The sequence below is a fragment of the Mastomys coucha genome, unplaced genomic scaffold (genome assembly GCF_008632895.1).
Source record: "Mastomys coucha isolate ucsf_1 unplaced genomic scaffold, UCSF_Mcou_1 pScaffold3, whole genome shotgun sequence".
Taxonomy (NCBI): domain Eukaryota; kingdom Metazoa; phylum Chordata; class Mammalia; order Rodentia; family Muridae; genus Mastomys; species Mastomys coucha.
Window position 1 is genome coordinate 20,962,101 of NW_022196909.1, and position 22,721 is coordinate 20,984,821.

The 22,721-nt window shown below is 38.6% G+C and overlaps 1 pseudogene; it reads right to left on the reverse strand.

The window, feature by feature from the left end:
* Positions 1-1,048: 1,048 nt before the first annotated feature.
* LOC116075430 lies at positions 1,049-22,112 on the reverse strand (annotated as a pseudogene).
* Between the last annotated feature and the right edge of the window lie 609 nt (positions 22,113-22,721).

Sequence of the window (22,721 nt, forward strand, 5' to 3'; positions counted from 1 at the left end):
CTGTTTTCGAACTGTAGCCCTCCAACACCACAGGGTTTCTATTGCTTTGACAAAACACTTCCTGAGTCAGCTTCCTGAGTTCTGGCATTAGAGGTGTGTGCTACCACATTCTGCTTAGCATTCATAGTTTTTCATAATACTACATTTTATCTTGTCTTCTATGCGCTACATTTAAAATCATATCTTCTTTTTGCTTCTTCAACAAAATGTTAACGAATTGACAAGGTTTCTTTGAGAATAGGTGACTATCTGCATAAATTTCCAAGTAATCTTTTCTGGGGCTAATGTTGACTTGATTGTCCTGTTTGCTTATTTTTCTTCTATGACTAGTAGATAATTTTCTCAATAGTGTCATTGCATTTTTATTGGAAGGTGTTTTTCTCCATATATTATTGAGATTTTTTTGGTCTGTGGACACGATCTTAGAGGACGATATTTAAAAAAAAATTTCCTTGCTGACCTATCTTGCATATTACACTCTGAATTAGAGAAGACCCTGTAATGCTACTGTTGAAGAACTGTTTAAGGAGCCTTCATTTGATTTTTTTGGTTTGCCTTTGTGTTTTGCCTAATTTAGAAAGGAAGTTGGTTGAGTTGCTTGGGATTCCCTTAAATCCAAAATTTTTCTGTAGATGGATCTTTTCTAACTATGACTCACTAGATTTAGAAAAGTTCTAGTCCTACTCTTGAAAGAGATTTAAAGATTTTTTTTCCTCATTAAACTTGTTTTAATGGGTCTCAAAATTGTTTGACAGATTTTTGATGAAGTTGTTTCCATTATCAAGTACTGGTTTTGAGAACTAATAACTTAAAATTCACACACACACGCACACACACACACACACACACACACACGCACGCACGCACGCACGCACGCACACACACACGGTTCTCAAAATATTTTTTTCTTCTGAATGTTTTACCCTACATTTTTTTATCACCACTCTGCCTTTTACTATTATACTTCAATGGCTAATTGAGGCAACCAGTTCTGAGACCTTCTTCCACCACTGAGTAAGCTTGCCATTGCAGGGGTTAGGGATGATAGTCACTTAGCCTTCTGAGATTTCTGGGAACACTTGGTGACTGTCATCCACAGCATTCTTCTTGTACAGGTCTTTGATGACACCTACTGCAAATGTCTGACTCATGTCACATACAGAAAAAAAAGGTCAGCTAGTGAAAGATAGTCTCATGACATACACAGGCAACCATATAAGCAGTGGCTGCATCATCAGATTTCAAGAATTTTGGGCCATCTTCCAGCTTCTTGACAGAGGGTGATCAATCTTTTCTCTAATGCTAGCAAATTGGCAAGCTATGTGAGCCATGTGACAATGCAGTACAGGGACATAGCCATCACTAATTTGGCCTGGATGATTCAGGATAATCACCCAACCAGGGAAGCCATTGGTGGGTAATTTTTGCTGACACAAGCAACCTTGCCACATCTAATGTCTTTGACAGACATGTGCTTAACACTGAAGCCCACATTTTTCCCAAGATGAGCTTCTCTTAAAGCCTCATGGTGCATTTCGATAGATGTTACTTCTGTTGTGACATTGCTTAGAAGAAATTAATCACTGTGCCAGGTTTAAGGACACCAGTCTTTACTTGTCCACAGGGATAGCACAAATACCACTAATTTTATAGATATTGTGGTGTCAATTGCAAAGGTTTGTCGTTTGGGTGAATTGGTGGTGGGATACAATCCAAAGCTTCCAGATGTGTGGTCATTCCGTCACTACAATCTTTGGGGGCAACTTTCCCATCTCTTGAACCAAGGCATATTAGAATTTGGCTCTAGTACGTTGTCACCATCACAGCCAGAAACTGGCACAAATGCTATTATAGTAAATTTTCTTAATGTAGATGCTGAGGTCCTTAATAATTTTTCTCTTTCATTTTTGGCCCATAGAATGGCCCCAAGGGATCCATTTTGTTGACACCAATAATTAGCTGTTTCATACCTAGGGTGTAAGCTTGGAGTTCAGGCTTTTGCTCATTCTTGGCGTTATCAGCTTCAAATTCACCAACATCAGCAGCAATCAGACAGCACAATCTGCCTGGGATCGAATCATGTATTTGTTTGTCTGTTTTTTTATCATGTCTCTGTGTCTTGGCTATCAATGACAGCCAAAAAATATTTTTTGGTTTCAAATTTCCACAGGAGATGTCAGTAGTGACAACATGATCATGTTCAGTTTTCAGTTTATCCCAAGAAGCATGTATATTTGGAAGAGCCTTTTCCCATTTCAGCAGATTTCTTATCAAACTTTTTAGTGGTTTGTTTGTTAATTCCACCATATTTGCAGATCAGATGGCAAGGCCTGGTGGATTTCCCTGAATATGGTGTTTAATGGGGGTAATATTGATATGAGTGTTTTCCTTCCTCAGTTTTGCTTTGAATTTGTGGTGGTTTTTCACAACATTTTGTGTTCTAGTTGCAAACTCATTGTGGAAGAGGCTTGAACATAATGTTATTGCTTTAGATTTTATTGCCACTTGTTTTTATTTATTAATCATTTTAAGTTTTTTACATTTCAAATGTTATCCCCCTTCTCCATCTCCCCTTCACGAACCTCTCTTCCCATCCCCCCTCTGCCTCTAAGAGGGTGCTTGCCTAACCTATTCCTACCTCACCCCTTTAGCATCCCCCTTCTCTGGGGCATTAAGCCTCCATAGGACCAAGCACCTTCCTTCCCACTGATGCCAGATAAGGCAGTCCTCTGCTACATATGTAGCTGGAGCCATGGACCTGCCCATGTATACTCTTTGGTTGGTGGTTTAATCTGGGCTCTGAGAGGTCCAGTTAGTTGATACTGTTGTTCTTCCTATGGGGTTGCCATCCCCTTCAGCTCATTCAACCCTTCCCCTAACTCTTCCATTGGAGTTCCCAGGCTCAGTCCAGTGTTTGACTGTGAGTATCTGCATCTGTCTTATTCAGGTGCTGGAGAGCCTCTTAGAGGATAGCCATACCAGGCGCTTCTCTGCAAGCACATCTTGGCATTACCAACATTGTTGGGGTCTGGTTTCTGTAGACAGAATTAATCACAAGGCGGGACGGTCTCTGAATGGCCTTTCCTTCAGTGATAGTTCCATTTTTGTCCCTGCGTTTCCTTTAGACAGGAGCAATTCTGGGTTAAAAATTTTGAGATTGGTGGGTGGCCCCATCCCTCCCCGGGGGGCATGTCTATCTACTGGAGGTGGTCTCTTCAGGTTCTATCTCTCCATTAGTGAGTACTTTGGCTAATATCATCCCCATTGGGTCTTGGAGGCCTCTAGCAACCCTGGCGTCTGAGACTTTACAGTGGTTCCCCCAGTTCCCCACCCCCACTTTTATTTATGTCTATTCATTCTCATGGCTCTCTGGAATTCTCTCTTGTCTCTTCCCATACATGGTCCTGCTCCCCCTTTTATTCTTCCTGTTCCATCTCCCACCAAGTTCCATCCCTTCTTCTGCTTCCCATGATTATTTTGTTCCCACTTCTATTGCTTCTATTTTTGAAGCATCCACACCTTGGCTTTTCTTCTTGTTAAGATGCATATGGTCTGTGAATTGAATGTCAGGTAATAGGGTTAATATCCACTTATCAGTGAGTACATATGATGTATATCATTTTGGATCTGTGTTACCTCATTCAGGATGATATTTTCTAGTACCATTTATTTGTCTGTGAAACTCATGATGCCCTCATTTTATGTGTATTCATTCTTCCATTGAGGGACATCTGGGTTGTTTCTAGCTTCTAACTATTATATATAAGGCTACTATGAACATAAAGGAGCACATGTCTTTGTTATATGCTGGAGAATCTTTTCGGTATATACCCAGTAGTGGTTTAGCTGGGTTTTCAGGTAGAACTATTTTCAATTTTCTGAAGAACCTCCAGATTGATTTCTAAAGTTGTTGTACCAGCTTGCAGTCACACCAGCCATGGAGAAGTGTTCTTCTTTTTTCACATCCCTGCCTGCATCTGCTGTCAACTGAATTTTTGATCTTAGCCATTCTGATTGGTGTAAGGTGGAATCTCAGGGTCGTTTTGATTTGCATTTCTCTGGTGACTAAAAATGTTAAATATTTCTTTAGGTGCTTCTTGGCCATTTGAGATTCCTCAGTTGAGAATTCTCTGTTTAGCTCTTTACTTCATTTTTAATGGAGTAATTTGCTTTTCTGAGTTCTTTGTATAGTTTGCTTATTAGCTCTCTGTTGGCTGTAGGGTTGATAAAGCTCCTTTCCCAGTCTGCAGGCTGCCGTTTTATCCTAGTGGTAGTGTCCTTTGCCTTACAGAAGCTTATCAGTTTCATGAGTCAACTGTTGATCTTAGAGCCTGAGCCACTGATATAGATTCAGGAAAATTTCCTTTGTGGTGCTGATGTGTTCAAACCTCTTTCCCACTTTAGCTTCTATTAGATTCAGTGTATCTGGTTTTCTGTGAAGGTCCTAGATCCACTTGGACTTGAGCTTTGTACAAGAAGAGAAAGATGGATCAATTTCATGTAGACCACCAGTTAGACCAGCACCATTTGTTGAAAATGCTGGTTTTTGAATCAAAGAATACATCAAAACGATCATCCACCATGATCAAGTAGGCTTCATCCCAGGGATGCAGGGATGGTTCAATATATGGGAATCCATCAACGTAATTCGCTACATAAACAAACTCAAAGAAAAAAAACCTATGATCATGTCATTAGATGCTGAGAAAGCATTTGACAAATCCAACATCCCTTCATGATAAAAGTCTTGGAAAGATCAGGAATTCAAGGCCCATTCTTAAACATAGTAAAAGCAATATACAGAAAACCAGTAGACAACATCAAACTAAATAGGGAGAAACTTGAAGCAATCCCACTAAAATCAGGAACTAGACAAAGTTGCCCACTCTCTCCCTACCTATTCAATATTGTACTTGAAGTCCTAGCCAGAGCAATTAGACAACAAAAGGAGATCAAAGGGATATGAATTGGAAAGGAAAAAGTCAAATTATCACTATTTGCTTATGATAAGATAGTATACTTAAGTGACCCCAAAAGTTCCACCAGAGAGCTCCTAAACCTGATAAACAACTTCAGCAAAGTGGCTGGATATAAAATTAACTCAAGCAAATCAATGGACTTCCTCTACACAAAGGATAAACAAGCAGAGAAAGAAATTAGGGAAACAACACCCTTCACAATAGTTACAAATAATATAAAATATCTTGGTGTAACTCTAACTAAGCCAGTAAAAGATCTGTTTGACAAGAACATTAAGTCTCTCAAGAAGGAAATTGAAGATCTCAGAAGATGGAAAGATCTCCCATGCTCCTGGATTGGCAGGATTAATATAGTAAAAATGGCCATCTTGCTGAAGGCAATCTACAGATTCAATGCAATCCCCATCAAAATTCCAACTCAATTAATTCTACACAGAGTTAGAAAGAACAATTTGCAAATTCATCTGGAACAACAAAAAACCCAGGATAGCCAAAACTATTCTCTACAATAAAGGAACCTCTGGTGTAATCACAATCCCGGACCTTAAGCTGTACTACAGAGCAATTGTGATAAAAACTGCATGGTATTGGTACAGTGACAGGCAGGTTGATCAATGGAACAGAATTGAAGACCCAGAATTGAACCCACACACCTATGGTCACTTGATCTTTGACAAAGGAGCTAAAAACATACAGTGGAAAAAAGACAGCATTTTCAACAGATGGTGCTGGCTTAATTGGCAGTTAGCATGTAGAAAAATGCAAATCAATCCATTCCCCTCTCCTTGTACAAAGCTCAAGTCCAAGTGGATCAGGGACCTCCACATCAAACCAGATACATTGAAACTAATAGAAAAGAAAGTGGGGAAGAACCTTGAGCAAATAGGCACAGGGGAAATTTTCCTGAAGAGGATGCCAATAGCTTCTGCTCTAAGATCAAGAATTGACAAATGGGACCTCATAAAGTTGCAAAGTTTCTGTAAGGCAAAAGACACTGTCAATAGGATATAATGGCAACCAACAAACCGGGAACAGATCTTTACTAATCTTATATCTGATAGAGGGCTAATATCCAATGTATTCAAAGAACTCAAGAAGTTAGACTCCAGAGACCCAAATAACCCTATTAAAAATGGGGTTCAGAGCTAAACAAAGAATTCTCAACTGATGAATACTGAATTGCTGTGAAGCACCTAAAGAAATGTTCAACATCCTTAGTTATCAGGGAAATGCAAATCAAAACAACTTTGAGATTCCACCTCACACCAGTCAGATTGGCTAGGATAAAATATTCAGGTGACAGCAGATAATGGAGAGGTTGTGGAGAAAGAGGAACACTCCTTCATTGCTGGTGAGATTGCAAGTTGGTACAACCACTCTGGAAATCAGTTTGGCGGTTCCTCCGGAACCGGAGGACCCAGCTATACCACTCCTGGGCATATATCCAGAAGATGCTCCAACATGTAATAAGGACACATGCTCCACCATGTTCATAGTAGCCTTATTTATAATAGCTAGAAACTGGAAACAACCCAGATGTCCCTCAACAGAGGAATGGATACAGAAATTGTGGTACATCTACACAATAGATTACTACTCAGCTATTAAAAATAATGTAATTATGAAATTTTTAGGGAAATGGATGGATCTGGAGAATATCATTCTGAGTGAGGTAACCCAATCACAAAAGAACACACATGGTATGCACTCTCTGATAAATAGTCATTAGCCCAGAAGTTCGATATACAGGAAGAACAACCCACAAACCACAAGAAACTTAAGAAGAAGGAAGACCAAAAGGTGGACATTTATTTTCTTCTTAAAAGAGGAAACAAAATAACCACGGAAGGAGTTGCAGAGACTAACTATGGAGCAGAGACTGAAGGAAGGACAAGCCAGCCTAATATAGCTATCCCCTGAGAGGTTCTGACAGTACCTGAATAATACAGATGTAGAGGCTCACAGCTATCCATTGAACTGAGTACAGGGTCCCCAGTGAAGGAGTTAGAGAAAGGACCAATGGAGCTGAGGGGTTTGCAGCCCCTCAGGACTAACAACAATATGAACTAACTAGTACCCTCAGAGCTCCCAGGGACTCAGCCACCAACCAAGGACTATACATGGTGGGACTGATTGTTCTGGTAGCATGTGTATAGTGGAGGATTGCAAAGTTGATCATTAATGGGAGGAGAGGCCATTGGCCCTGTGAAGATTCTGTGCTCCAGTGTAAGGGAATGCCAGGGCCAATAAGTGGGAGAGGGCGGGGTGGCAAGCATGGGGAGTGGAAAGGCAACAGCGGTTTGTTTTTGTTGTTTTTGTTTGTTTGTTTGTTTGGTTTTTGGAGGGGAAACTGGGAAAGGAGAAATCATATGACATGTAAATAAAGAAAATATCTAATTAAATAAAAAATAGAAAAAGTATCAACCACTTGGGGAAAAAAAAAAAAGAAAATGCTGGTTTTTCCCCTCCACTGAATGGTTTTGGCTTCTTTATCGAAGATCAAGTGACCATAGATGTATACATTTATTTCAGGATTTTCAATTCTATTCCATTGATCTACCTGTCTATCTCTGTACAAAAACCATGAGGTCTTTCTTTTTTCCTTTCTTTCTTTCTTTCTTTCTTCCTTCCTTCCTTCCTTCCTTCCTTCCTTCCTTCTTTCCTTCCTTCCTTCCTTCCTCTCTCTCTCTCTCTCTCTCTCTCTCTCTCTCTCTCTCTCTCTCTCTCTCTCTCTCTCTCTTTCTTTCTTTTTAAATTACTATTGCTCTGTAGTACAGCTTGAGGTCAGGGAGAGTAATTTTCCCCAGAAATTCTTTTATTGTCGAGCATTGTTGTTGCTATCCTGGATATTTTTGTTATTCCATATGAAGGTGAGAATTTCCCTTTCTATCTCTGTGAAGAAATGAGTTGGAATGTTGATGGGGATTGCATTGCATCTGTAGATCGCTTTTGGCAAGATGGCCAGTTTTACTAGCTTAATCCTACTGATCCATGCTCATGAGAGATCTTTCCATCTTCTGAGGTCTTCTTCAGTTTCTTTTTTCAGGGATTTGAAGTTCTTGCCATACATGTCTTTCACTTGCTTGGTTAGAGTTATGCTAAGATATTTTGTATTATATGTGACTATTGTGACACGTTTTTTTTTTTTTCCCTGCACATTTTGTTCTCAGAACATTTATCCTTTGTGTAGAGGAAGGCTACTGATTTCTTTGAGTTAATTTTGTATCCAGCCACTTTGTTGAAGTTGTTTATCAGGTGTAGGAGTTCTCCAGTAGAATTTTTGGAGTTGCTTATGCATACTATTATGTCATCACATATATCTGCAAATAGTGATACCTTGACTTCTTCCTTTCCACTTTGTATCCCTTGGATCTCCTTTTGTTGTTAAGTTGTTCTAGCTAGAACTTTGAATGCTATATTGAATAAATAGGGAGAGTGTGGGAAGTCTTGTTTTGTCCCTGATATCCAGCCACTTTGTTGAAATTGTTTATCAGGTGTAGGAGTTCTCCAGTAGAATTTTTGGTGTTGCTTATGCATACTATTATACCATCTGCAAATAGTGATTCCTTGACTTCTTCCTTGCCATTTTGTATCCCTTGGATCTCCTTTTGTTGTTTAGTTGTTCTAGCTCGAACTTTGAATGCTGTATTGAATAAATAGGGAGAGAGTGGGCAGCCTTGTTTTGTCCCTGATTTTAGTGGGATTGCTTCCAGTTTCTTTTCATTTAATTTGATGTTGGTGGTTGGTTTGCCATATATTGCTCTATTATGTTTAGTTATGTGCCTTGAATTTCTGATCTTTCTAAGACTTTTAACATGAAAGTGTGCTGTATTTTGCCAAAGGTTTTTTTCAGCACATAATGAGATGATAATGTGATTTTTTTCTTTGAATTTTTTATAGAGTGGATTATGTTGATGAATTTCCATATATTGAATCATCCCTATATCCCTGGGTTGAAGTCTACTTGATTGTAGAGAATGATCGTTTTGATGTGTTCTTGGATTAGGTTTGTAAGAATTTTATTGAGTATTTTTGCATTGATACTCATAAGCAAAATTGGTCTGAAGTTCTCTTTCTTTGTTGGGTCTTTGTGTGGTTTAGATGTCAACATAACCATGGGTTCATAGAATTAATTAGTTAGTATTCCTTCTGTTTCTATTTAATGGAACAGTTTGAGAAGTTTTGGTTTAGGTCTTTGACTGCCTAATAGAATTCTGAACTAAAACCATCTGACCCTTGGCTTTTTTGTTAACAGACTTTAAATGACTGCTTTTATTTCCTTAGGGTTTATGGGACTGTTTAGATAATTTATCTGACCCTGATTTAACTTTGGTACTTGGTACTTGTCTAGAAAGTCATCCATTTTATTTAATTTCCAGTTTTCTTGGCTATAGGCCTTTGTAGTAGGATCTGATGATTTCCCCAGTTTCTGTTGTTATGTCTCCCTTTTCATTTCTGATTTTGTTAATTTGGATACTGTCTCTGTGCCCTTTAGTTAGTTTGGCTAAGGGTTTATCTATCTTGTTGATTTTTTTCAAAGAATTAGCTCTTAGTTTTGTTGATTTTTGTAGAGTTCTCTTTGTTTCTAATTGGTTGACTTCAGCTCTGAGTTTGATTATTTCCTGCCATCTACTACTCTTAGGTATGTTTGTTTCTTTTTCTTCTAGAGCTTTCAGATGTGCTATGAAGTTGATAGTGTAGGATCTCTCCAATTTCTTTATATAGGTACTTAGTGATTTGAATTTTCCTCTTAACACTGCTTTTATGGTGTCTCATAAGTTTGGGTATGTTGTGCCTTCATTTTTGTTAAATTCTATAAATTCTTTAATTTCTTAATTTTTTCCCTGACCAAGTTATAATTGAATAGAGAGTTATTCAGTTTCTGTGAATATGTGGGCCTTTGATTTTATTGTTGTTATTGTTGTTATTGAAGACCAGCCTTAGTCTGTGGTAATCTATTCGAATGCATGGTATTGTTTCAATCTTCTCATACATGTTGAGGCCTTTTTGTGACCTATTATATGGACAATTTTGGAGAAGGTACCATGAGGTGCTGAGAAGAAGGTATATTCTTATGTTTTAGGATGAAATATTGTATAGATATGTGATAAACCATTTGGTTCATAACTTCTGTTACTTTCAATATATTTCTGTTGAGTTTGTGTTTCCATGATCTGTTCATTGCTGAGAGTGAAGTGCTGAAGTCTCTCATTGTTATTGTGTGAGGTACAATATGTGCTTTGAGATTTAGTAAAGTTTCTTTTATGAATGTGGTTGCCCTTGCATTTGGAGCACAGATGTTCAGAATTGAGAATTCTTGTTAGATTTTTCCTCTGATGAATATGAAATGTCCTTCCTTATCCTTCTTCATAACTTTTGGTTGAAAATTTATTTTAGTCGATATTAGAATGGCTACTACAGCTTGTTTCTTGGGACCATTTGCTTGGAAAATTGTTTTCTAGCCCTTTACTACACTGAAATAGTGTTTGTCTTTTATATTGAGGTATGTTTCCTGTATGCAGCAAAATACTGGGTCCTGTTTATGTATTCAGTCTGTTGGCTTATATCTTTTATTGAGGAACTGAGTCCATTGATGTTGAGAGATACTAAAGACCAATCATTGCTGATTCCTGTTAAGTTTTTTGTTAGTGGTGGTATTATGTTTCTGTGGTTCTCTTCTTTTTGGTTTGTTGTAAGGTGATTAATTTTTTTGCTTTCCTTTAGTGTAGTTTCCCTCCTTATGTTAGAGTTTTCCTTCTATTATCTTTTTATTTATCCTGGATTAGTGGAAATACATTGTTTAAATTTGGTTTTGTCATGGAATATCTTTGTTTCTTTATGGTGATTGAAGGTTTTGCTGAGTTTAGTAGCCTAGGCTGCTATTTGTGTTCTGTTAGGGTCTGTATGACATCTGTCCAAGATCTTCTGGTTTTTAGAATCTCTGTTGAGAAGTCTGGTGTAGAACTGAGGAGCAGCCTGGAACAGGATCCTTCAGGTTTCCATCTGCTCCCAGAGCTGATCCTGTGCCACAGTGCTCTATACCCAAATACTGTCAAGAGAGAGCTGGTCTCCCAGGAGTGCGGACACACCTGTGAGCACAGGTAAGACCACCACTTCTGTTCAAATTACAGGCCCAAGAAAGACCTTCCCAGAGCCATCGGGACACAGGAAACAGGAACAGTCTTAGTCTATATCTTTTTATTGGGGAATTGAGTCCATTGATATTGAGTAATGAGGGACCAATGACTGTTGCTTTCTGTTATTTTTGTTGTTAGAGTTGGAATTATGTTCATGTGCTTCTCTTCTATTGGGTTTGTTGTCAAAATATTACTTTCTTGCTTTTTCTTGGGTGTAGTTTCCCTCCTTGTATTGGTGTTTTCCACCTATTATCTTTTGTAGTACTAGATTTGTGGAAAGATATTGTGTAAATTTGGTTTTCTCATGAAATAGTTTGTTTTCTCCATCTATGGTAATTGAGAGTTTTGCTGGGTATAGTAGCCTGGGCTGGCATTTGTCTTCTCTTAGAGTCTGTGTGACATCTGCCCAGGATCTCCTAGCTTTCATAGTCTCTGGTGAGAAATCTGGCATAATCTTGTTAGACCTGCCTTTGTATGTTACTTGACCATTTTCCCTTACTGCTTTTAAAATTCTTTCTTTGTTTAGTGCATTTGGTGTTTTGATTATTATGTGATGGGAAGAATTTCTTTTCTTGTCCAGTCTATTTGGAGTTCTGTATGCTTCTTGTATTTTCATGGGCATCTCTTTCTTTAGGATAGGGAAATTTTCTTCTATAATTTTGTGGAAGATATTTACTGACCCTTTATGTTTGGAGTCTTTACTCTCTTTTATACTGATTATCATTAGGTTTGGTCTTCTCATTGTGTCCTGTATTTCCTGGATGTTTCTGGTTAGGAGCTTTTTGTATTTTCTTTGACTGTTGTGTCAATGTTTTCTAAGGAATCTTCTGCCCCAGATATTCTCTCTTTTATCTCTTGTATTCTGTTGGTGATGCTTGCATCTATGACTCCTGATCTCTTTCCTAGGTTTTCTATCTATAGTGTTTTCTTCCTTTATGGTTTCTTTATTGTTTTTATTTCCATTTTTAGATCCTGGATGGTTTTGTTCATTTTCTTCACCTGTTTGTGTTTTTCCATAATTCTTTAAGGGATTTTTGTATTTCCTCTTTAAGGGCTTCTACCTGTTTACCTGTGTTCCCCTGTATTTCTTTAAGGGAGTTATTTATGTTCTCCTTAAAGTTCTCTATCATGGTTATGAGAAGTGCCTTTAGATCTGAGTCTTGCTTTTTCAAGTGTGATGGTGTATCTAGGACTTGCTGTGGTGGGAGAATTGGGTTCCGACGATGCCAAGTAACCTTGGTTTGTGTTGCTTATGCTCTTATGTTTGCCTCCGGCCATCCGATTTTCTCTAGTGCTCCCTGCCCTTGCTATATCTGACTGGAGCCTGTCTTTCCTGTAATCAGTCAGAACTTCTCAGGTTCTAGCTGTCTCTGTGATCCTGTGATTCCAGGATCCTATGATCCTGAGATTCTGGGTGTGTCAGAGTTTCTGGGAGTCAAGCTGCCTCTGAGACCCTGAGATCCTGGTGTGACCAAGCTCCTGGGATTATGTGATCCTGCATATACTAGAGTGCCTGGGAGTGGAGACTCCTCTTGGGGGGTGTGGAACCGGTTGCAGAATTCACACCCAAGGAAAGCTGGTGCAGACTAGGAGGAACCTGAGCCACTGGTCGGGAGGGGTTTCTGTGTCCCTGAATCCTGCTGGTCCCAGTGTTGGAACTGGTGTTGTGTCCTCCTCACCTCTGATCCTAAGATCCTGGGGTGGAGCCTCCTCTCGGGGTTGTGGACTGGCTACAGAGTTTGAGCCTAAGGTAAACTGGTGCAGACTGGAGGGGCGGGAGCCCATTTTTAACCCACATATTACTACCTGAGGACCCAGCAATACCACCACTGGGCATATACCCAGAAGATTCTTCAACATATAATAAGGACACATGTTCCACTATGTTTATAGAAGCCTTATTTATAATAGCCAGAAACTGGAAACAACCCAGATGTCCCTCAACAGAGGAATGGATACAGAAAATGTTGTAAATTTGCACAATGGAATACTAGTACTCAGCTATTAAGAACATTGAATTCATGAAATTCTTAGGTAAATGGGTGGAAATATCATCCTGAGTGAGGTAACCTAATCACAAAAGAGCACATGTAGTATGTACTCACTGATAAATGGGTATTAGCCCAGAAGCTCAGAATACTCAAGGTATTACCACTTTTAAATGATGCTTTCGTAATACTACATAAAATTTACCAAATAAAATATGAATTTTTTTGGTTACATTTTCACAATTTTTATTTTCTTAATGGAAAAATCCTGTTTTGCTTCTATTTTAAAATAGTATGTGTTGGTGTTGAAACAGCAAGAACACTTGTAAGCATGAATCAATTGACCTAGCTTCAGTGTATTTTGTTGTGTAAAAATGAGACTGCAAACTAGAAATAATTTCAGTGTATACTGCAGAATATCCCTGTTCATCAGGTTTAGAAGGGACCGTGGTCTGCTCATCTGGCAGGGGACTGTTTGTTTATTAAATAAGAGTCAGCTAACCATGATGGGCAGCTATGGTTATCAATTTAAATGGATCTGGAATTTGGAATCAATCAAGAAGCATGTCCTTAAGTGGATTTGTAAGGGTATTTCCTGGAAGCATTGACTGATGGCAAAGATGGTCTTACTGCACAGGAACCACTTTCCAGGCACCGGTCCAGACATAAGAATGACTAAGAAAAAAAACCTTTTACTTTTTGCCTAGCTACCTTCAGTGCCAGTTTGTGTGTGCATCTATCTTATTGGTGCTCCTGCTGCTATCCTTTGCTGATTTTGGAACCTAGGTTTCTCAGCCTTCCATGTAAAGTAAAAACCTATGGCTCTACAAATTCTTGGCCTCATCACCAGACTGGGACTGCTGAGGCAGCAAATATTTTTGTCTGAGCAGTTACAAGGATATTTTTCCTCCTCAGTTTGGATACCCAACCCAAATTGTTAATCTAACAAATACTCTTTGTAATATATTTTCATTTTATACTTCCGTTTAAGTAAAGGGCCTTGGTTTATTTCAAGTTCTTTACATTGCTCCATCTACTGAGTGAGAGTAGTTGGATCATAAACCTTACTCAAATCAAGTAAATTCCTAAATCAAAGCATTTTCTCAAAGTCATTTCATACCAGAGTAACTTATAATTATATGAAGGCTGTGGGCGTCCCTGTATGCATCATGGCCAGCAGGGAAATGAACTGGTAAAGAGGCAATAAAGAAAACTTAATTCAGCTCAATTTAGTCAGACTGGATTCAACTTCAGGAATCTGATGCCAAGTGGTTTCTTGTAACCTTATTTAAATACAGTTTAAATTGGAAAAAAAGAGTTTCCAGGCAACAATCATTTCAGTTTCAGGTATACAATAAAGTTTACGTGTGACTACATAGAAACTCTTTTGCAATGTCTGTGTGACCATGAAATGGGTTCTGTAGCTTAAGGGCCTAAGATCTGGCATGGTCTTTGACTGAGATAGGATAGAGGTAATCAAGCTATAAAGTACATGTGACATTTCTACTGAGGATGCGTTTTATTTATTAACTGAGAGCAAGAGATAAAGGTCTGGGGATGGGGAGTTTGGGGTAATTATTCTGGAGATTTTGGGTGAGGTCTGGTTCTACAGATAGCAAAGTTCACCAGGTCATTAATAATGTTCCCTGCCAGATTTCTGGGTGGAAAAACAGGTATTTTATTTCCTCCTTTGAGGAGATCCTAAATACTTAACATCCCAAGCTTACCCAATGGTTATCTGTGATCACAAGGACCTTATGCCCTCTACAGAAAGGTATTTTTCACAGACTTTTCTAAGACTACATAAGACAACATTTATAGGAGATTTAGAGTAATTCAAATAACAAAAAGAGGCAGGGTTTTAGGTCAGTAAGAATTGACAGGTTTTGAATAATCACATACTATGGTTTAGAGTAGTCATATGCAAAACAAAGTATGAAAATAGGAAGATCTACACAGGGTACAAAAAAAATCTGGAGAAACGGTGGATTTGCTAAATTATCTATTTCCCACCCATTTTTTTGCTTTAGCCCCTTTAGCATTTTTCTGCTCATAACAGGTATATTGGTTTCTAGTTCAAATGAACTTTTTTCTTTTGGTACTTTCATATATAAATGTAGGCCACATTGAAGACTATCTATCACACAGTATAGTTGATTCCTGTGAACAAAAAGGTTCTGATGATTTTGACAGAATTCATGGGTATAAACTCATGAAAATTTAAATTGTTTCCAGCTATGTACAGCCTTTTCTAGAACGAGAAGCTAAGAAGATCCTGAAGTCAAAAATTGAAGTCAAATAGAAAAACAATATAAGTTGCATATTTATTCATCCTTGTAACATAATCTTTTCTTCTAACCAAGAAAACCAAGGACAATGATAGAAATTGCTTAGGATTTTAAGTCCAGGTAGAGTCAGTCATTTTCTGCCTACCTGTGGTATCAAATCCTACCATCATTATTATGAACTTATATTACACTTTTTGTAAGCATCCTTTACCTAAAGATGTTCAGTAGCAATAAAGCTACTATGAATATAATGGAGCATGTATCCTTGTGGTATGGTGGAGCATCTTTTGGGTATATGCCCAGAGTGAGTGGTATAACTGGGTCTTCAGTTGGAACTATTTCCAATTTTCTGAGAAACTGCCAGATTGATTTCCAGAGTGGTTGTACAAGTTTGCACTTCCACTACCAGTGGAGGAGCTCACCTTTCTCCACATCCTTACCAGTATATTCTGTCACTTGAGTATTTTATCGTAGCCATTGTGATTGTTGTAATGTGTAATCTCAAGGTCATTTTGGTTTGCATTTCCCTGATGACTAAGGATTTTGAACATTCCCTTAAGGGCTCTGGGCCATTCATGATTCCTCTTTTGAAAATTCCCTGTTTATTTCTGTATCTCATCTTTTAATTGGGTTATTTTGATTGTTGGAGTCTAACTGCTTAAGTTCTTTATATATTTTGGATATTAGCCTTCAGATGTAGGGTTAGTAAGGATCCTTTCCCAATCTCTAGTCACCTCTTTCTTGAGGTTAGAGAAGTTTTCTTCTATGATTTTGTAGAAGATGTTTTCTGGTCCTTTAAATGGGGAATCTTCACCTTCTTCTATTCCTCTTACTCTTAGGTTTGGTCTTTTCATAGTGTCACACATTTCCTGGATGTTTTGAGTTAAGGCCTTTTTGCATTTGGTATTTCCTTTGACTAATGTGTCAATTTCTTCTATGGCATCTTCTATGCCTGAGATTCTCTCGTCTATCTCTCTTATTCTGTAGATCTGTAGTTCCTGATCTTTTTTCTAGGTGTTCCTGTTGTGTGAAATATAAAAAAAGCAATCCGCACTACACCAGCAAGTCACTGGCAGACAAGCTGGCCTGCTCTCAGCCTAGCAGACTCTCTGACTCAGAACTCTGAAATCTCTCCACCCAGCTTGCTAAGTTCCTATGGCAGGCTGTTGCCACACATGCCCCACACTTCCAAATTCCCATGGTTAGCTGGGGTGCCCTGCCACCATACCTTTCTCTGGAACCCAGTTGAGTTGCGGTGTGAAGAAAAACACACAATTGTAGTTTAGAATCAACAGGTAACACAATGATTGGGGGCAGAAAGTAACATCCTAATTTTATAAGCTATTCTAAGTTATAAATCCTCTGGTGCCAGATCCTGGAAGATACCTAAACTGGGGGCCTCCAGTTACCTATCTTGTGCCTACATGCTCTCTCCCATCTAAAAGGAAGTTTCTTTCTCCAGCCTCCCCTCTTCCTCTCTCTGACCTGGAAGTCCTGCCTCTTCTCGCCCAGGGATTGTTCCCTTGAAATCTTGATTCATTAGGGGAAGGTTCTGCCACATGTTCCATCGTCAAGGTTGCCTCTCTTTGTGTTTTCTTTATTGCTTCTACTTTGGTTTTAGGTCCTGAACCATTTTTTTTTTCATTTCTTTCACCTGTTTGTATTTTCCTGTTTCTTTAAGGGATTCATTTATTTCCTCCTTAAGGGCTTCTACCTGTTTGCCTGTATTTTCCTGTATTTCTTTAAGGGGATTGTTTATATCCTCCTTAAAGGCCTCTATTACCTTCTCAAGATGGGATTTAAGGTCATAGTCTTGTTCCGCAGGTGTGTTAGGTTATCCAGGGCTTGCCGTTGTAGGTGAGCTGAGTTCTGATAGTGTCATAATACATTGGCTTCTGTTGATTATATTCTTGCACTTGTTTTTTGCCATCAGGTTGTCTCTAGTGTTGCCTGGTTTAGCCTTCTTGGGTTGGAGTTTTCCTTGTAGTATTTTCTGGATGGCTGGGTGTGTAGACAGATACTGTTTAAATGTGGATTTGTCTTGAAATAATATCTTGTTTTCTCCATCTAAGGTGATTAAAAGTTTTGTTGGATATAGTAGTTTGAATTAAAATTTGTGAGTTCTTAGGAACTGAAAGATATTTTCAGAGGCCATTCTAGCTTTTAGAGTCTCTGTTGAGAAATTGGTTGTAATTCTGATAGGTCTGCCTTAATATGTTACTTGTCCTTTTTCCCTTGCAGTTTTTAATATTCTTTTGGGTTCTATACATTTAGCATTTTAATTATGTGGTAGGAGGATTTTCTTTTCTGGTTCAATCTATTAGGTGTTCTGTAAGCTTCTTGTAAGTTTATTAACATTTCTTTCTTTATGTTCAGGAAGTGTTCTTCTATGATTTTGTTGAAAATACTTTCTGGGCCTAGGAACTGTCAGTCTTCTTCTATTCTTATTATTTGTATGGTTGGTCTTTTCACGGTGTCTGGATTTTTTTTATATATTTTGTGTCAGGAACTTCTTAGACTTAACATTTTCTTTGACTGATGTATAGATTTCTTCAATTGTATCTTCGATGCCTGAGATTGATTCTCTTTTCAACTTCTTTTATTCTGTTGCTGATGTTTGCATCTGTAGTTCCTGTTCTCTAGGTGTTCCATCTCCAGGATCCCCTCAGTTTGTGTTTTCTTTGTTGGTTCTATTTCCATTTTTAGGTGTTGGACTCTTGTACTCATTTTCTTCACCATTTTGAATATATTTTCCTGTATTTCTTTAAGTGATTTATTCATTTTCTTTTTAAATGTTTTTATCATCCTTATAAGATTGGTTTTAAGATCATCTTCTTGTCCTTTGTATAAGGACATCCAGGGTTTTTTTTTTTGTGGTAGCATAATTGGGCTCTGTTAGTGCCTTATTGCCTTGGCTCTTGTTGGTTGTGTTCTTAGACATCTGGTTGTCCCTGGTACTGACTGTATGTTCCTGATACCAACAGGCTTCTTCAGGGAGGCAGGCAGAGACTTCGGCTTTACAATAGATCTCAGAGAACAGTAGGCTGGGCTGTGCTGCAGATGGAACTGAATAGTCTTGGGGTCCTGCAGGCCCTCTCTGGAAAGGCTGACTCCAACCATTTTGCATACACACATATATACACCCATACATAACGTGTGGATGAAGAAAAGTCCTTATGAGTAGGCTACAACTTATTTTTTTTTACCAGACAGCTTATATATCCCAGCAAAATCTTCCAAGCCATATAGAAATTACAATGTGACTACATTGTATTTTTCTTCTACTGAATGATTATGAAAAACCTTTATATGAAAAAACATTACGTAGTCCTGTTTATTAATTTCTTCTTCTTTTTTTTTTTTTAGATTTATTTTATTTATTATATGTAAGTACACTGTAGCTGTCTTCAGACGCACCAGAAGAGGGCGTCAGATCTCATTACGGGTGGTTGTGAGACACCATGTGGTTGCTGGGATTTGAACTCATGACCTTCTGAAGAGCAGTCGGTGCTCTTCCCCACTGAGCCATCTCACCAACCCTATTAATTTCTTCTTAAGAACCTAAGTGCAAAACCCCACCCATGTACATTTATAACTTGTCAGAGATTAACAAAGTCTGAGCAAACAAGGCAATTTTCTCAACCAATTTTTCTTATCGACAGGCAGCTATTTGTGGTAACTGAGAAAGGATCAATTATTTTTTTATTTATCTTAAAACATAATCTTATAAGAATCTTAAAAGGATCACACATTTAAAGTTTTATATAGAAAACAACCAGTTATTTCTGCTCTAAAGCCTCAGAATGCACATCTACTCATCAGCAGGTTTTGTTAAACCATATCAGGAAACTGAGAGCAAAAATGGGGATAAGAAATCAATCAGCAGCCCAGCCTCATAAGAGCCATAGAAGCCAACACTGCCATTGTTCTTGTTTTCTGGACTCAAAAAGTTCCCAGCTCAACTATCATTTCTGAACTTCAGATTCCTTTCTAAGATTTTCTACATCATAGCCACTAGCAAAACCACCTTAACCTAGCTTCACTAATGATTTATTTTCCAAATGTTTTCTATGGGTGGTAGTCATTGCTGACAGTCTAAGTCATTCCCTAAGGTGGTGGTTGAATCATTAACCTTCTCTAACAGCAATGCCTGCTAAAAAGGTCAAGTACTATAATTGTGAGTGCCAATGATACTGTCCAGTGAGGGGCTGGAAGCACCCCTTTAGAGTTTTCATACAATTTTTAGATTAAGAGGGAAGCGAAGGCAACAGACACAGAAAAACTCCACAATAACATAAGGTTCTCAGGACTCTCTGAGGCACCCCATTGTGGTTGTGCTAACTGGTGGTCCGAATTCCATGAGTTCTAAAGCTGTTTGTTTGTAGGACAGTGGACTGTGAGGGGAAGCCTGTTAAGGATGAGCTAAAAAGGCTTGAAGCCCTGGAGACCCTGAAGGGACAGCAGGAGCTTGGCCTGTTCCAGGCACCAGGTCCCTGTCATGTAGCCTCAGCCCTCTATAGATTTGTGGCCATCGGTCATGTAAAGTCATCCTGCTCCAAGCCCTTCCACATGTAGATGAGACATCCTTGCCATCTCAGACCAAGACAATGGGAAAAGAGAGACAAGACTACACAGTCAAGTAGGCTCAAGACAGAGTTCTCCATGCTAATGAGGTACCTAGAGGCCTGGAGGGCGTTGACAAAGCTTCTCTTCCCAGATATTCCTTCTGCAGAGGTTTTAAGTCTCAGGTCCACCCTGAGAAGTGGGGTAAGGTTTTGTGCATCTCTTTTCCAACATGATAATAATAAACTGTTTTGAACTGTGGACTGCCTCTTTTCATTGAGATCCACCATGAGGAGCCATGGAGAAGGCCTTTGCCTACAGAGCCACGCCTCTCTGCATTCCCGCCACCAAGCCAAGGTCTACCTTACTTTGTTCTCTGCTCTTCTGCGACTCCCAGCAGTGCCTGGGTGTCCAAAAGCCTGAGAGCCCCACCACCTGGCCTCATTGCAGGCCCAGGGACCCCAAGCCAGCCCTGGCCTCCCAACTCCTCAGACTGCGCTTTCTCAGCACTTCCTTACAGCTCCACACCAACAGCCTCCTGGAATAGGTGCAGTTAAACTCCCCTTGTCCTGCCTCCCCATGCCACTGTGCCCTGTGGTAGAGTGGTTGCAGGCCCACAACCCTACATTTGTTGACAGTAATCTTTATTTCATATTGAGAACGCATACTGTTTCTCAGTAAAGTAGGCTTACCTCTTATGCAATACTGTTACTTTCCCAGTCATAATTTCTATCATTGTAAGATTTTAAATTCTGACATTGAAACATTCCTCAGAGAAAGGAACTCTACTTTTGTGTAGCTTCGGCACAAGAGCTGACTGGGCCTTTAGGAAATTTACTATAAATCTCCATAGAAATCCCATGTTAGCATTACTTGTTGCCTTATCTCTTATTTATGAGGCTAGGAGATAGAAACTTGTCAGGCAGTTTAGGAGACAGACCCTGTGGTTGTGAACTTTTTTTTTTTTTTTTTTTTTGTTGACTAAGAGGCTGGAAATGTCCTAGATTTTCTTCGTAGTTTTATTCTCCCCAGAGACTTCAAATACCAGAAAAAAAGGTCTGTTTTTTCCATGCTTCACTTCCCCTAAAAGACAACCCCTTTCTGTAAATTATGTAAATTCAGAGGCACTTGAAGACCTTGGATTAGACCTACTGGACCAATCACTCATCTGTTCCCCATACCTCCAGGAAAGCCATATTAACTACAAGGCAGCAGTCCTCGACAGTGTCTCATTTCTAAGGACCCCACTCTGCAGGACTTTAGCTTCTCCCTTTCTCTTCTCACCTGTAAATTCATAAGAAGGCTTTGTAAAACTCAGTATTTGTGATCTGTGAACTTCAGTCTTTAGAGTCATTGATTCAGTGGAAGTCTTGTGTGATTGTCAGGGTCTAGCCCCCTAAGTTAGGTTAAAGCTCACATAAGGTGAGAGAACCCTCCAGTGAACTCAAGGACACCCCTCATTTTCCAAATGATTACTTTCAAGCTACAGATTTTTAATTTTGTATTCTTTAGATCTTACCAACTGATAGGAAACACATACATTTTTATAGGAAATACATATTTATAGGAATTAGGCGAGCAGTCTAGAGTTTATGGAATGAGCTGGGAATGGTGTGTGTGTGTGTGTGTGTGTGTGTGTATGTTTGCTATGCCATTTAATTATAATAAAATTTGCATTTTAATTGTATAACTTGGTTTTATTAAGTATATGTACAATCTTGTATAACTATCACTACTAGAAGAATTTTATAATCTTAGATGGAAACTGTACCTGTTAACCATTATCCTTGCATTTTAGTCCTGAAAATTTCTGTTGTATCTCCTGTCTATGAACTTCCCTATTCTAGTCACCTCTTATAAAGCCATACAGTATTTGCTGCTTGTGGCTTATATTATTTATCAGTGATTTGCCTCCATCAGTGTAGTTACACCTCTTATAGTTTCCATAATCTCCTAAAATAATTCCACAAGTTAGAAATGTTTAAAAACTTCATCTTCAAAGTATAATAGCTTATACACTTGGGGTGAAATGTTTGTGTCATGTGATAATAGTATATTTAACTATTTCCCACAGTTGTACCGTTTAAATTTCTTACCTGTACTGCAGGAGGGTTTAAAACGTTCATTATCTCTATCAACAGTTACTACCCCCGCCATCTTTAACAGTAGATATTCTAATGGCTATAAAGTGTTAATAATGAAAAGTTTAATTTTTTTTCTAATAGTGCTACTGACTAAATAATATCCCTCCAAAATTCATACATACGACATGATAGGTGATGGGTCTTTATGCTGCAGGGGCACAGATAAGTTTTATTAAAGTTATAAAACTAAAATTTTCATGATGGGATTTCTGTTCTTATGGTAAAAGACAGCGGAGAGCTTAGTTTCTCATTTCTGTTGAGGAAAGCCAAAGAACACTCAATAAGATTTCGCTGTCAGTCAAGGAACGAACCCCTCACCACAGTTACACCAGTCTCACCTGTTCTCCAGAATTACAAGACAATGAATTTACGATGCATGTGCTACCCGCTCGGTACGATTTTGTTATGTTACTACTGAGTTAACCAAAAGATTTATTTTAAATGCTTAAATGATTAAATAACTTTTTTGTACTAGTTAGATTCTCACAGTGTAGCACCAAGCTGGTCTTAAATCTATAATTGTTCCATATCTTCCTCTTGTGTGATGCATTTATAGGTATATGACTCAATTCAGGCTCTTGATTACATAGCTATTAAACTCTCTCAAACTTTTAAAGGAGTT